We start from the raw sequence: 14,325 nt of genomic DNA, 5'->3' as shown, positions 1-14,325 counted from the left end.
TGGATGTGGCTGTGCATCTTCTGCTTCCCAGCCTCAGGTGTTATCCAAAAAAGGACGGGCCTGGTTAACACTGCCCAGAGCACTTGTTACCCCAACATTCTGTGACTCTATGTGGTCTGGCATGCATTACAATGCTCCTGATTCAATAATTTGGAAAAACACTTGGTGCTAGATTATTTGACCTAGCTCAATTCCTTGACAGGGAGTGGGCACACTTAGCATGTGCTTTAATCCATTCTTGTCTTGTAATTCTGAGTAAGCCCTTTGAGCTTCAGACTTACAAGTTATAATATCTGCATTGCTCAGTTGTTGTAACAGCTTCCTCTTAGATCATCCCTCATCCTCCCCATCCCCTGCCTCCACCACCGCCATTCAATGTGGTATAATATGCAAAGGTTTAAATCTTTAAAATATGAGTATGTCCCACTCCCAAACTACTAGGCTGTAGGCCAGAAGAGCCTGTGAGGTCACCAACTAGTTGTGCACCTTGAACAAATTAATTCGCCTCTCTAGTTTCCTTTCTTCCACTGTAAAACAAGCATCGAATGATTAGAGAGGTTCCTTACAGCTGTAGAAGTCAGTGATTTATATGCGTTTAGTAGCTATGCGTGTTTTAAAGAAGGCCATTAGCACAGACTCTAATTCAGGTAGATTTGAATTCTGACAGTTACCCCTCTTCTCTGTCTATAAAGCTTTAAAGAAAACAAGACCGCTGGCTGAAAGCACACACAAAAGAGGTACTGGAAAGATGTCATGTCTCAGGCTATAGCCGTTTCCTAGAAACAATTCCCTAGAAGTCAGAGCCCCCAAATTCTATAGGAATATTATTCCCTGGAGAATATCTGCACATTCCATGCAGGTTCCCTGCTGCACCCCTGCAGTTGTGGTACAGGTCTCTGGGGCTGCACTATCAGGTGCCTGCCCTTAACAAATTCCCCTTTGAGAACCGCTCACCTACCGGAGACCGATTCCAGTGCTTTTGGTCTTTGCTTCTGGAGGCATGCTGGAGCATCTGCGCATCTCAGGCTGGTGCTCACAGACATCAGGAAAACTTGCTTTTTCCTGTTGCTAGGAAACTGTGAATGAATTAAAATCATTTGTTTTAAAAATACACTCCCGCGGCTGGTTCGGGGCGCTCCCTTAGCTTCTCGAATAGCTGCGCCACGTGTGCTGCTTGGCTAGCGGCGGCCGCGGCTGCCCAGTGGGTGTACGCCTCCTCGGCGCGCCCCTGGCCGGCGGGGAGCCTGTGAGCCCGGTTCTCTGCGGGGCAAGGGGCTGCTTATCGAGAATGTGGCGTCCCTCTGAGGCCCCACGGTCCGGGCCTACACCCAGATGAACGAGCTGCAGCGGCGCCTTGGGCCCCGGGGCCTGGTGGTGCTCAGCTTCCCGGGCAACCCGTTTGGACCTCAGGAGAACGCCAAGAACGAAGAGATTTTGAATTCCCTCAAGTACGTCTGACCTGGTGGTGGGTTCGAGCCCAACTTCATGCTCTTCGAGAAGTGCGAGGTGAAGGGTGCGGGGTCGCACCCTCTCTTCGCCTTCCTGCGGGAGGCCCTGCCAGCGCCCAGCGACGATGCCACTGCGCTCATGACCGACCCCAAGCTCATCACCTGATCTCCGGTATGCCGAAATGATGTTGCATGGAACTTCGAGAAGTTCCTCGTGGGCCCTGACGGTGTTCCTGTGCGCAGGTACAGCCGCCGCTTCCAGACCATTGACAAAGAGCCTGACATCAAAGCCCTGCTGTCCCAAGGGCCCAGATGTGCCTAGGGCGCCCCTCCTACCCTGGCTGCCTGGCAGTTGCAGCGCTGCTCTCTGGGAGATTTTCATCTATGAGGGTGTTTCCTCTAAACCTGCAAGGAGGAACACCTAATCTTCCAGAAAATACCCCCTCGAGAATGGGCTCTGGTCCTGTCCATCCCCATCTCTCTGCCAGACCAAGGCGAGTTTCCCCACTAATAAAGTGCCAGGTGTTAGCAGGAAAAAAAAAATTACACTCCCGCACGCCCACCCCCGTTATTTGAAGGAGGGCAGAAAGTCATATATTTGGGACAGGACTGTGATCCTGGCCTGAAGTTCATGTGTCTTTTTCCCATCTAAATGATTCATTGAAAAGCCAAGAGGATGGGAGGAGTTTACTTCCCCAGAGTTTTTTATAGTATTTGGCTGCAGACATAGGAATCAATTGACCAAGCAAGGATTGCTGGGGAAGCTAGTGAAACTCTGGCTCCTACGTACTTCGAGTGCCTCAAAGACCTGAAGGTCATTCTGCTTGGTGAATGTCAACACAAAACAGTGGCAATCATGAAGAAGCATCACCTGGGTTCAAGCCGTCACCATCTCTCTAATGATAAGTGATATCCCTGCTCACACACCTGCCTCCTTGTCTTAAACACTTGCTCCTTTGCTTAAAGCTTGCTAATGGTTTTTTTTAAAATTGCATTTTAGGTTTTGGGGTACATGTGAAGAACATGCAAGATTGTTGCATAGGTACACACATGGCAATGTGATTTGCTGCCTTCCTCCACATCACCTATATCTGGCATTTCTCCGCATGCTATCTCTCCCCAACTCCCCACCTCCCATTGTCCCTCCCCTATGTCCCCTGGACAGATCCCAGTGTGTGATGCTCCCCTCCCTGTGTCCATGTGTTCTCATTGTTCAATATCCGCCTATGAGTGAGAACATGCAGTGTTTGATTTTCTGCTCTTGTGTCAGTTTGCTGGGAACGATGGTTTCCAGGTTCATCCATGTCCCTACAAAGGACACGAACTCATAGTTTGTGATGGCTGCATAATATTCCGTGGTGTATATGTACCACATTTTCCCTGTCCAGTCTAGCATCGATGGGCATTTGGGTTGGTTCCAGGTCTTTGCTATTGTAAACAGTGCTGCAGTGAACATTTGTGTGCATGTGTCCTTATAGTAGAACGATCTATAATCCTTTGGATATATACCCAGTAATGGGATTGCTGGGTCAAATGGAATTTCCATTTCTAGGTCCTTGAGGAATCGCTGCACTGTCTTCCACAATGGTTGAACTAATTTACTCTCCCACCAACAGTGTGAAAGTGTTCCTATTTCTCCACATCCTCTCCAGCATCTGTTGTCTCCAGATTGCTAAGGCTTTTGTCTGTGTCTCCTCTATACCACTGGGCTGGGGGCAGAGTTTGTTCTTCTGGCCCATCTACGGCTTGGTGTCTGTTGTTGACACCTTTTTTTTTTTTTTTTTTTTTTTTTTTTTTATTGCATTTTAGGTTTTGGGGTACATGTGATGAACATGCAAGATTGTTGCATAGGTACACACATGGCAGTGTGCTTTGCTGCCTTCCGTCCCCTCACCTGTATCTGTCATTTCTCCCCATGCTATCTCTTCCCACCTCCCCACCCCCCGCCCCTCCCCCATTTTCCCCCAACAGACCCCAGTGTGTAGTGCTCCCCTCCCTGTGTCCATGTGTTCTCATTGTTCAACACCCGCCTATGAGCGAGAATATACGGTGTTTGATTTTCTGCTCTTGTGTCAGTTTGCTGAGAATGATGGTTTCCAGGTTCATCCATGTCCCTATAAAGGACGTGAACTCATCGTTTTTGATGGCTGCATAATATTCCATGGTGTATATGTACCACATTTTCCCTATCCAGTCTATCATCGTTGGGCATTTGGGTTGGTTCCAGGTCTTTGCTATTGTAAACAGTGCTGCAATGAACATTCGTGTGCACGTGTCCTTGTAGTAGAATGATTTATAATCCTTTGGATATATACCCAGTAATGGGATTGCTGGGTCAAATGGGATTTCTATTTTTAGGTCCTTGAGGAATCGCCACACTGTCTTCCACAATGGTTGAATTAATTTACATTCCCACCAACAGTGTAAAAGTGTTCCTATTTCTCCACATCCTCTCCAGCATCTGTTGTTTCCCGATTTTTTAATGATCGCCATTCTAACTGGTGTGAGATGGTATCTCAATGTGGTTTTGATTTGCATTTCTCTGATGACCAGTGATGATGAGCATTTTTTCATATGTTTGTTGGCCTCCTGTATGTCTTCTTTTGTAAAGTATCTGTTCATATCCTTTGCCCATTTTTGAATGGGCTTGTTTGTTTTTTTCTTGTAGATCTGCTTTAGTTCTTTGTAAATTCTGGATATCAGCCCCTTGTCAGATGGGTAGACTGCAAAAATTTTTTCCCATTCTGTTGGTTGCCGATTCACTCTACTGACTGTTTCTTTTGCCGTGCAGAAGCTGTGGAGTTTGATTAGGTCCCATTTGTCTATTTTGGCTTTTGTTGCCATTGCTTTTGGCGTTTTGGTCATGAAGTCCTTGCCTACACCTATGTCCTGAATGGTTTTGCCTAGATTTTCTTCTAAGGTTTTTATGGTATTAGGTCTGATGTTTAAGTCTTTAATCCATCTGGAGTTAATTTTGGTGTAAGGTGTTGACACCTCTTAATCTTTATTTCCACTCCTTTCCGCTGGCCATTTAAGGCACTTGATTACCTGAGGTGTGATTATGAAAGACACTTAAAAAACCCTCTAGATTTGGAATTTTCCTAACTAGTTGTTCCATTCCATATTTAGTTTGTATTGTATCTAGATGCTTTCAGGTTCTGTGGGCCTAAAGTTTATACAATATAGGGACCCTCTAGAATAAAAAGAATGCAGAATTGTAAATATAAAACTAGTACAAAATTGAATATTTATTTAGAACTATTAATTACAAGTTACAAATTTTAAAGAGGTGACAAATATCACAAACAAAAAATCAGTATTAATATTTTTATCATTACTAACTGCCTAACATACTTTAAAATGTCTTTTTTTCTTATATACTCTTTGATTATCTCTTAATAGGACCAAGATTTCATAATATTTTCAATAGAGAGAATTAAAAAATAATTCAGTCTGTCCTCTACTGTGACTATTTACAATTTATTTATTTTTTAATTAATTTATTTTTTTGTAGCAATGAGGTCTTACTATGTTGTCCTGGCTGGTCTCAAATACCTGGGCTCAAGTGATCCTTCTGCCTTGGCCTCCCAGAGTGCTGAGGTGGCAGGTGTAAGCCACCATGCCCAGCCATTTTCAATTTGTTCTATTATTTTGTTTATAATTAAAAATAAACTGTAGGCTGGATGTGGTGGCTCACGCCTATCATCCCAGCACTTTAGGAAGTCGGGATGGATAGATTGCTTGCACCTAAGAGTTCAAGATCAGCCTGGGCAGAATAGCAAAACCCTGTCTCTACAAAAAATGAAAAAAACTAGCTGGGCATGGTGATGTATGCCTGTAGTCCAAGGTATTCAGGAGGCTGAGGTGGGGGGAATCGCTTGAACCCAGGAGGTTGAGGCTGCAGTAAGCTATTATTACACCCCTGCACTCCAGCCTGGGTGACAGAATGAAACCTTGCCTCAAAAAAAGAATAAATAGAAAATAAACTGAGTTATCTTTCAGCTTTTGACTCCCTATTGTTGATGCCTTCATTAAAAGGTGTTCCACAGTTTCTTGCTCAAGAGAGCTTCTCACCCAAAGGCAACCTTGGAGAACTTTAACCTTGACCTTGCTTGGCTTTTTCATCCCTGTTAACTCCCTTACTCCTGTCCCCAGCTGAAGCTGCCACAGCTGGTCCAGCTCAGCCAAGTGTTCATCCCTTCTTCAGTCCTTGGAGGCAAAGAGAAGCTCCACATGTGCAATGATCTATCAGGGGCTGGTCACTGCTAAGACCCAACATTGATGGAGGTAGTGAGGACGTTGCCTTGCTGCAATGCCAGTGAGTCAGGAGTTCGGCAGGACTGGTTTTACTAGGTACAGGTCACAAAGACCCCGCTAATAAAATGAGATGTAGTAAAGAAGCCAGTCAAAACCCACCCAAACCAGACGGCAATAAAAGTGACATCTAGTTGTCATCACTGCTCATTATATGCTCATTATGATATATTAGCATGCTAAAAGACACGCTCACCAGGACCAAGAAAGTTTACAAATGTCATAGCAACTCCTGGAGCTACCCTATACGGTCTGAAAGCAGGAGGAATTCCCTTAGTTCCAGGAATTGCCCACCCCTTTCCCAGAAAACTAATGAATAATCTATTCCTTGTTTAGCATATGATTTTTTAAAAAAGTAAACATAAAAAACCCACAAAAATATAAAACATAAAAATAGCCAACCAGCAGCCCTCAGGACTGCTCTGCCTATGGAATAGCCACTCTTTTATTCTTTATTTTCACTTTACTCTGTTGGCTTGCTCTTAAATTCCTTCCAGTGTGAAGGCAAATACTACATATTTTCTATTTTTTTACTATTTAAATTTTTTTTTTTTTGTAGAGATAAGGTCCCACTACGTTGCCCAGGCTGACCTTGAACTTCTGGGGTCATGGCTGAGACCTCTCTAACAATGATATATTAATATGAAAACAAAACAGCCAACACATTTATTTAATGTCAGTTTTATGTGATGTGAGGGTTTTGATAAATGAAGACCCAAAGAAATGGGAAAAGCTGTGCATTTTTATGGAGAGTTGTGCAGAAGTATGATTGGAGGACAAAAGGGTATGATCTACCAGTAACAAACCGGGGGACCTCAGCAAGGACTGTTGTTCAGATTCTTCCTGGCCTCTTTGTGTCTTCACTACTTTCCTCCAGAAAGAAGGTCTTAGGGTTCATGACCTGCTTCTGGGGAGAAGGGTAGGAGAAGGCCAGAGAGAACTTCCTGCTTCTGCTGTTTTCTCAGATCCTGTAGTTCTATATTTTGGGTGAGCATGTCCTGTCCTGAGCATCATCATCTTAACATCTTAACAGTTCTGCCTTCTCATTTGTGGAAGTTTTCTAGCCTTATTGGTTGAATAATTGGAGTCTGCAGGAGTTGATCGTAATGGGGTTCAGAATTCTCTACCCCAAAATAGGGTACCTTGGCATACTGAATATTTTAAGATAAAGGAATTTGAGAAAATGGCAGAAGCAGGAAGGTCACTCTCATCTTCCCCCCATTTCTCCCCTGAAGCAGGTCATAAAACCTAGAAAAGATTTTTCTGACTTACGTCTGAAGCAGATCATATGACCTTCATGTGACAGGTGCCCTCTGTATAACTGGAGGAAAGGAACATCCTTATCTCTGAAGACACCGGGTCACAGAAAAGAATCTGAACAAACAGGCCTTGCTAAATTCCCCCCAGTATTTTGCCAGTAGATTATACCCCCTTTCCCCAATATATTTCTCCATGACTGTCCATTGATCAAACATACCATAAAATTATACAAACTTAACTCTTTTTTTGGGTCTTCATTTCCTTTTTTTTTTTTGAAATGGAGTCTTGCTTTGTCGTCAGGCTGGAATGCAGTGGCGCAATCTCCTCTCACTACAACCTCCACCTCCAGGGGTCAAGAGATTCTCCTGCCTTAGCCTCCCAAGTAGCTGAGACTACAGGAACTCACCACCACATCCAGCTAATTTTGTATTTTTAGTAGGGATGGGGTTTCACCATGTTGGTCAGGATGGTCTCTATCTCTTGACCTCATGATCCGCCTGCTTCAGCCTCCCAAAGTGCTGGAATTACAGGCATGAGCCACTGTGCCCAGCCTTCATTTCCTTATTAAGGCTCCCATGTCACATAAAACTTATATTAAATAAATTTGTATGCTTTTCTCTTGTTAATCTGCTTTTCGTTAGAGGGGCCTCAGCCATGAGCCTATGATGGGCTGAAAAAAAAAAGATAGCTCTCCTCTTCTATAACTGGATGGTAGTATCTTCAGCATTTGCATTTGTTGTGGGGAGATGAAACTTCATGCACATACAGATAGTGTATAATGAACCGACATATATAAATATAGCGTTTTTGCATGAAAAAAAGATGTGATTTAGTAAACTTCTCTGTGAACACAAGAGACCAGACCTTCTAGGGCAGGCATCCCCAAACTTTCTACACAGGGGGCCAGTTCACTGCCCCTCAGACCGTTGGAGGGCCGCCACATACTGTGCTCCTCTCACTGACCACCAGTGAAAGAGGTGCCCTTTCCTGAAGTGCGGCAGGGGGCTGGATAAATGGCTTCAGGGGGCCGCAGGTGGCCCGCGGGCCGTAGTTTGGGGATGCCTGTTCTAGGGTAATGAGGTTATGACTATGCTCACGTTAGGATTTAAGCGTGTCTGGGGACCTTTGGGCAAGTCTGCAGGTCCAGGTATTGTGAGATTATCAGGATTCTATTTGCATCAGTGGTTCTCAACATTGGCTGTACTTTAGAATCACTGGAGAAACTTTGAAAACTCCCTGGAACAATTAACTCGGAATATCTGGAAGTAGGACCCAGGCTTCCTTAACCTTTAAATTTCTTCAGGTGCTCTAATATGCAGATAAGGTTGATAACCACTGACACATGTGAAAAGCTGAACATCCCAGGTGGTGCTCCATTATTGCAGTTGCACTGACTAGCTTGGGGAAAAGTTTTCTTCACTTTGCTTTTTCTTTGAGTCAGGGTCTTGCTCTGTAGCCCAGGCTGGGCTGCAGTGGTGTGATCCTGGCTCACTGCAGCCTTGACCTCTGGCTCAAGGGATCCTCCCACTTTAGCCTCCCAAGTAGCTGGAGCTACAGGTGTGCATCACGATGCCCAGCAAATATTTATTTTGTTTTTTTGTAGAGACAAGATCTTGGTATACTGCCTAGCCTGGTCTTGAACTTCTGGCCTCAAGTGATCCTCCCATCTTGGCCTCCCAAAGTGTTGGGATTACAGGTGTGAGCCATGGCATCAGCTTTTCTTTTTTCTTTTTTTTTTTTTTGAGATGGAGTCTTGCTTTGTTGCCAGGCTGGAGTGCAATAGTGTGATCTCGGCTCACTGCAACCTCTGCCTCCCAGGTTCAAGCAATTCTCCTGCCTCAGCCTCCCAAGTAGCTGGGATTACAGGCATGTGTGACCACACCCTGCTACTTTTTGTATATTTAGTAGAGATAGTGTTTTGCCATGTTGGCCAGGCTGGTCTTGAATTCTTGACCTCAAGTGATTCACCCACCTTGCCTCCCAAAGTGCTGGGATTACAGGTGTGAGCCACTGCGCCCAGCCCTTTCCTCACTTTCTAAAAAAGACATGAGGAAGAGGTGAACCACTTTTTTCCTCTGGCCATTGTTACACTAGATATGATGCCCAGCGCTATGGTAATGAACTATCTGAAGATGAAGCTACTTTATAGAGGAGAGCAGAGTCCAAGGAATTCCATGTATGTGCTTTTATGAATTTTATTATTTAAAATAATATATATATATTATTTTAAAAGCCAGTTGTAGCTGAAGATGGGATGGTAACTTTAGTCAAAGGCACCCTAAGTAATACACTCTTCTAAATCCAACCTCAAAACTCATCCCAGGATTCTTGCTAGAAGGGACTGCAATAGAAGAGTGAATAAAAACCAGAAATAATCACCAAGGGACTCTGGGTGGACAATTTGACAGCAATAGTACCACAGTTTCTTCCATGATGGTAGACAATGCTACCAGCCGTGGCAGCAGAAGAGGAAGGCAGACATTAGCAGCTTGGCACCTGGCATCATCAATAGGTGTGATAACAAGCAGACCTTGAGAGGTGCCAGTGGGAGCTCTCTTTGTGATATTCTCTTGGTGGATGCCAGCTGCCATCTTCCCTGACTCACCATTTCAACTCAGACTGCAACAAAAAATATAAGACACGGCTGGGCGTGGTGGCTCACGCCTATAATCCCAGCACTTTGGGAGGCTGAGGCGGGTGGATCGCGAGGTTAAGAGATCGAGACCATCCTGGTCAATATGGTGAAACACTATCTCTACTAAAAATACAAAAATTAGCTGGGCGTGGTGGTGCATGCCTGTAGTCCCAGCTACTCGGGAGGCTGAGGCAGGAGAATTGCTTGAACCCAGGAGGCGGAGGTTGCGGTGAGCCAAGATCACGCCATTGCACTCTGGCCTGGGTAATGGGAGCAAAACTCCGTCTCAAAAAAAAAGATATAAGATGCTTGGCAGCATGTAACAAGCCATTCTCTAGCCATGGGCATTAAAGCAATATGCTAAATGTTTTAAGGTAAACTGCACATTGTGTGTAATATTAATAACAGTTTTGTGGGGGATACAGATCACCTTAGACAATAGGTAGGAAAGGTAGCCCAGTGCTTGCAAAAAAATCTTTATTCAGTAAATTTAATTCAGCCAGTTCAGCTAATATTAATATGTGAAAGGGTGTTTCTTCTAGTGCTGAGTGTATGATGGACTATATTGCTGAGAGCAACAGCGAGGAAAACCGAGCTGGCCTCACAAGCAGAAAACTGCTCGGGGTGTTCTAAAGTAGCAAACAGTATGTGTATATCATACACCAGTTAAACTATTGTCTACTAAAATAAGAAAAAAAACATTAGCCAGGCTTGGTGGCACACACCTCTAATCCCAGCTACTCAAGAGGCTGAGGCAGGAGAATTGCTTGAACCTGGGAGGCAGAGGTTGTAGTGAGCCGATATTGTGCCACTGCATGCCAGCCTGGTGATAGAGGGAGACTCCATCTCAAAAAAAAAAAAAAAAAAGTCTACTGTTTATATGAGGCAAATAAATGTTGGCTACTGTGTATCTAAACTATAATAAAAGGGCAAAGAAGATATGGAATAGCCCACATAGATGGGATCAATTTCAAAATGACACTGAATGACTCTGCCTCTTATCCCCAGAGATTGAGACTAAGCCTCTAGAACTTGGCAATAGAATGGCTTCTATCTTGGGTACCTCCTGAGATGCCCTCTATTCTCTGATTTGCCTGTGGGGTAAACATACATTCCAAATAGAAGTAAGTGATGGTTTTATTAAGTTGTCCTCCGCCATACCTTCAACTTCAGAGGTAGTAACTTTTTTCTTCTATGTGGATAAAAGTCTTCAGAACCAAAGGTATTTGTGGGTGCTAATCTGCCTCTATGGGTCAAAGAACACTCTTTCATGGAAAATATCTATTGCTTGAACAACACTTGAGCTATTTTGGAAATCCATTATTATAATACACAGCCTTATAAAAGGCCTTGCTGCTCCGTTTTCTTCCAGTTTGAGCACAAAGTGTGCTCAATCAAAGTATCTTTAAGGACCCCCTTTCACTATGCCATTTGTTGAATAAAAAACATTATTTGAAGCAGGTTATAAAAGCAACAATTACCCTATACCGTGTAATAATAATACCCTGTAATTCCCACCAAGCCTTTCCTCCTGAAAGCATAGTTATTGTCAGTGTCCTTATGGGTAAGGACAGCAGACAAAGTCTGGAAGAAACAGTAGGCAGAAGGGGAGGCAGCATTGATTAGAATGAGTGTGGGGCTGTGAGACCACCTTCAAGGAATCTGGATTTTCCTCAAGGGCTAGTGCCTGGTCCAAAACCAAGGGAGGTCAGAAACCAAGTCAGCCCAAAGGTGCTGACTGCAGCTGTCTGGCAGAGCAGCAATGCACAATTGCAATAGAAATCCTGTTAGCATTTGGAAAAATACTTAGAACTTCAGACTTTGGAAAATGTCAAATCATTAGCCCTTAGGTTCTGGTCCTTGTCCTGATCTGCTTGTTTTTTGAGGTTATCTTAGGATCTGGATTCACTATGGCTGACTCAGCCTAGTTCATCTCATTAGTAATACTTAATCCCTGGACAGAAATAAATGAGAGAGGCCGGACAGGGTGGCTCATGCCTGTAATCCCAGCACTTTTAGAGGCCAAGGCAGGTGAATCATTTGAGGTCAAGGATTCAAGGGCAGCTTGACGAACATGGTTAAACTCCATCTCTACTAAAAATACAAATAAATAAATAACTGAAATGAATGAGAGAGAAAACCGATGTGTTGAATGGGAGGAGAATTAGAGAGGGATGCTGGGGAAAGAAGAGGTCTAGACACACACACACACACACACACACACACACACACACACACGAGAAAGAGAAATATGATGAAACAGTTTCATCGTTACCAATTTTAACTCTGTTCATTTATCACAAAAAAGCATTAAACAATAACCAGGAAACAATAACCAGGAAGGCTCACCATGCCTTCCTGCTACAGTGGTGACAATATTGTTATAGTATATTTCCTGATGTATCTGTGATTAATGGCCTTTTTCATTAAGGTTTTCCCATTCAGCGTGACTTGTAATGCAAATATGCATTTCACCCTGGAGATTGTCGGGGAAAATATTGTAGAGATGCCTGTAAAGTAGAGCAAATGTTCCGGCAGCTATGGAACCAGGAAATCCTGACTTAACAAATAATTCTGCTTTACAAAGAGCCACAGGTGACCTTGCCACTCTCCTGACCCCTCTACTGAAAGTTCTTTTTCTCTCTGTCCCAGCTAAGTTGGTCTCCTTTTACCCTCTTGGTAGTCTCTTTCAGAGTTAACTACTTCCGTTGTAAGTGATGAAATGTATGAGGCTCCACTTCAGATGCTGGCATTGCTATGAGCATGGTCTTTCCCTTTATTGCAACTCAGAGTTAACATTTTCGATTCTTGGAGCTTTTAAAATACATATATATTTTTATTACATATATACATACACACACACACATACACACACACACACACACACACACACACACACACACACACACACACATATATATATATATATAGAGATGGGGGTCTCACTCTGTTACCCAGGTTGGTCTCAAACTCCTGAACGGAAGCGATCCTTCCATCTCAGCCTGCCAAAGTGCCAAGATTGCAGGCATGAGCCACAATACTCAGCCTGTTTCATGCTTCTTATATTCCGGTCTCATAAGTAGTTTCCACTGTAGAAGTTACCACATGACAGTCTTATTCTTTCTAGTAGTGGCTTACAATCAGACCTAGCTTCTCCAGGAACACTACAAGATGGACTTAGTTTAAATATGTATTAAATTAAAAGGCATTTTTTCAAATAAGTTTAAAAGCATTTAATTTTTAGACAACTTACATGACATGCTTTTCTTTTCTTTTTTTTGAGACGGAGTTTCGCTCTTGTTACCCAGGCTGGAGTGCAATGGCATGATCTCGGCTCACTGCAACCTCCGCCTTCCTGGGTTCAGGCAATTCTCCTGCCTCAGTCTCCTGAGTAGCTGGGATTACAGGCATGCGCCACCATGCCCAGCTAATTTTTCGTATTTTTAGTAGAGATGGGGTTTCACCATATTGACCAGGATCGTCTCGATCTCTTAACCTCGTGATCCACCCGCCTCAGCCTCCCAAAGTGCTGGGATTACAGGCGTGAGCACCTGGCTATGACATGCTTTTCTTAAAGACAATGTCTCTACTCCAAATAAATTATAGTCAAAATAAACGAAGAGCTCAAGATGATATCAATCCCATTTGTGTGAAGTCCTGGTGTTATGTGGATGACAGGCAGAAGCCAGTTATGATAACAGGTGATAGATCCAAAGTAACTGCTAAATTTGTTAACATTTTTCCATTTCTAAGCCATCCTTAAAGACAGTCACTGGGCATGGTGACTCACGCCTATAATCCCAGCACTCTGGGAGGCCAAGGTAGACAGAGTGCTTGATCTCAGGAGTTTGAGACCAGCCTGGGCAACACAGCAAAACTTCATCTCTACAAAAAATACAAAAATTAGTCAGGCTTGGTGGCTTGTGCTTATAGTCCCAGCTACTTGGGAGGCTGAGGCAGGAGAATCGCTTGAGACTGGGAGGTAGAGGTTACAGGTGTGAATCATCATGTCCGGCAGTGACAAATTATTATTTTAGAGAGACAGTTAACAACTGCTTGACCATCACCTGACGGTTGCCTGACATTCCTGGTAGGGGTTGGGGGAGCCTCTCCTTCCCTGCTTATGCCTAACTAGCTACCTACTGTAACAACACCAGCCTTACGGTAGAGCAACCACGCCATCTGGATTCATGTTTTCACTAATAAAAACTGGTATATATATATTTAAATTGCAAAGGGTGTGCTTGATTTGTTCTGCAGCCTATGTCATAACAGGTTTTACTCTTTCTGGTCTCTGTTCTTCAAGTTTGCCTTTGATTGATTGCAGGTAATCTTGGATGTACTTCTTATATGCTCCTTTTATAAAGCTGCTTTCTTTCAAGTGATGGTTCATGACAACCTTAACACCAGTGATTACTGTGGTTTCCCTACAGTTGCCCTTTGGGCCTTCAGCTGAGGCATTTCCACTAATGAGAGAGTCGCCAATGCTACTCTCTGTCCTAGTGGCCATCTTCTCCTCCTCCTCCAGGCATAGCCGGGCTAGCTTAGCAGGAGCCCTGAGCGTGAGCAGTGCAGCACTGGGGTCTCACTCTGTTGCCCAGGCTGGAGTGCACTGGTATGATCTCAACTCACTGCAACCTCTGTCTCCCAGGCTGAAGTGATTCTCCT

The 14,325-nt window shown here is 43.9% G+C and overlaps 1 pseudogene; it reads left to right on the top strand.

The window, feature by feature from the left end:
* Nucleotides 1-1,328: 1,328 nt before the first annotated feature.
* LOC104651010 (glutathione peroxidase 1-like) lies at nucleotides 1,329-1,825 on the top strand (annotated as a pseudogene).
* The last annotated feature ends 12,500 nt before the right edge of the window (nucleotides 1,826-14,325 follow it).

Source organism: Saimiri boliviensis, chromosome 5 (genome assembly GCF_048565385.1).
Source record: "Saimiri boliviensis isolate mSaiBol1 chromosome 5, mSaiBol1.pri, whole genome shotgun sequence".
NCBI classification, from domain to species: domain Eukaryota; kingdom Metazoa; phylum Chordata; class Mammalia; order Primates; family Cebidae; genus Saimiri; species Saimiri boliviensis.
The sequence above is the reverse complement of the archived record's forward strand: the minus strand, read 5'-3'. Positions and strand labels throughout refer to the sequence as shown.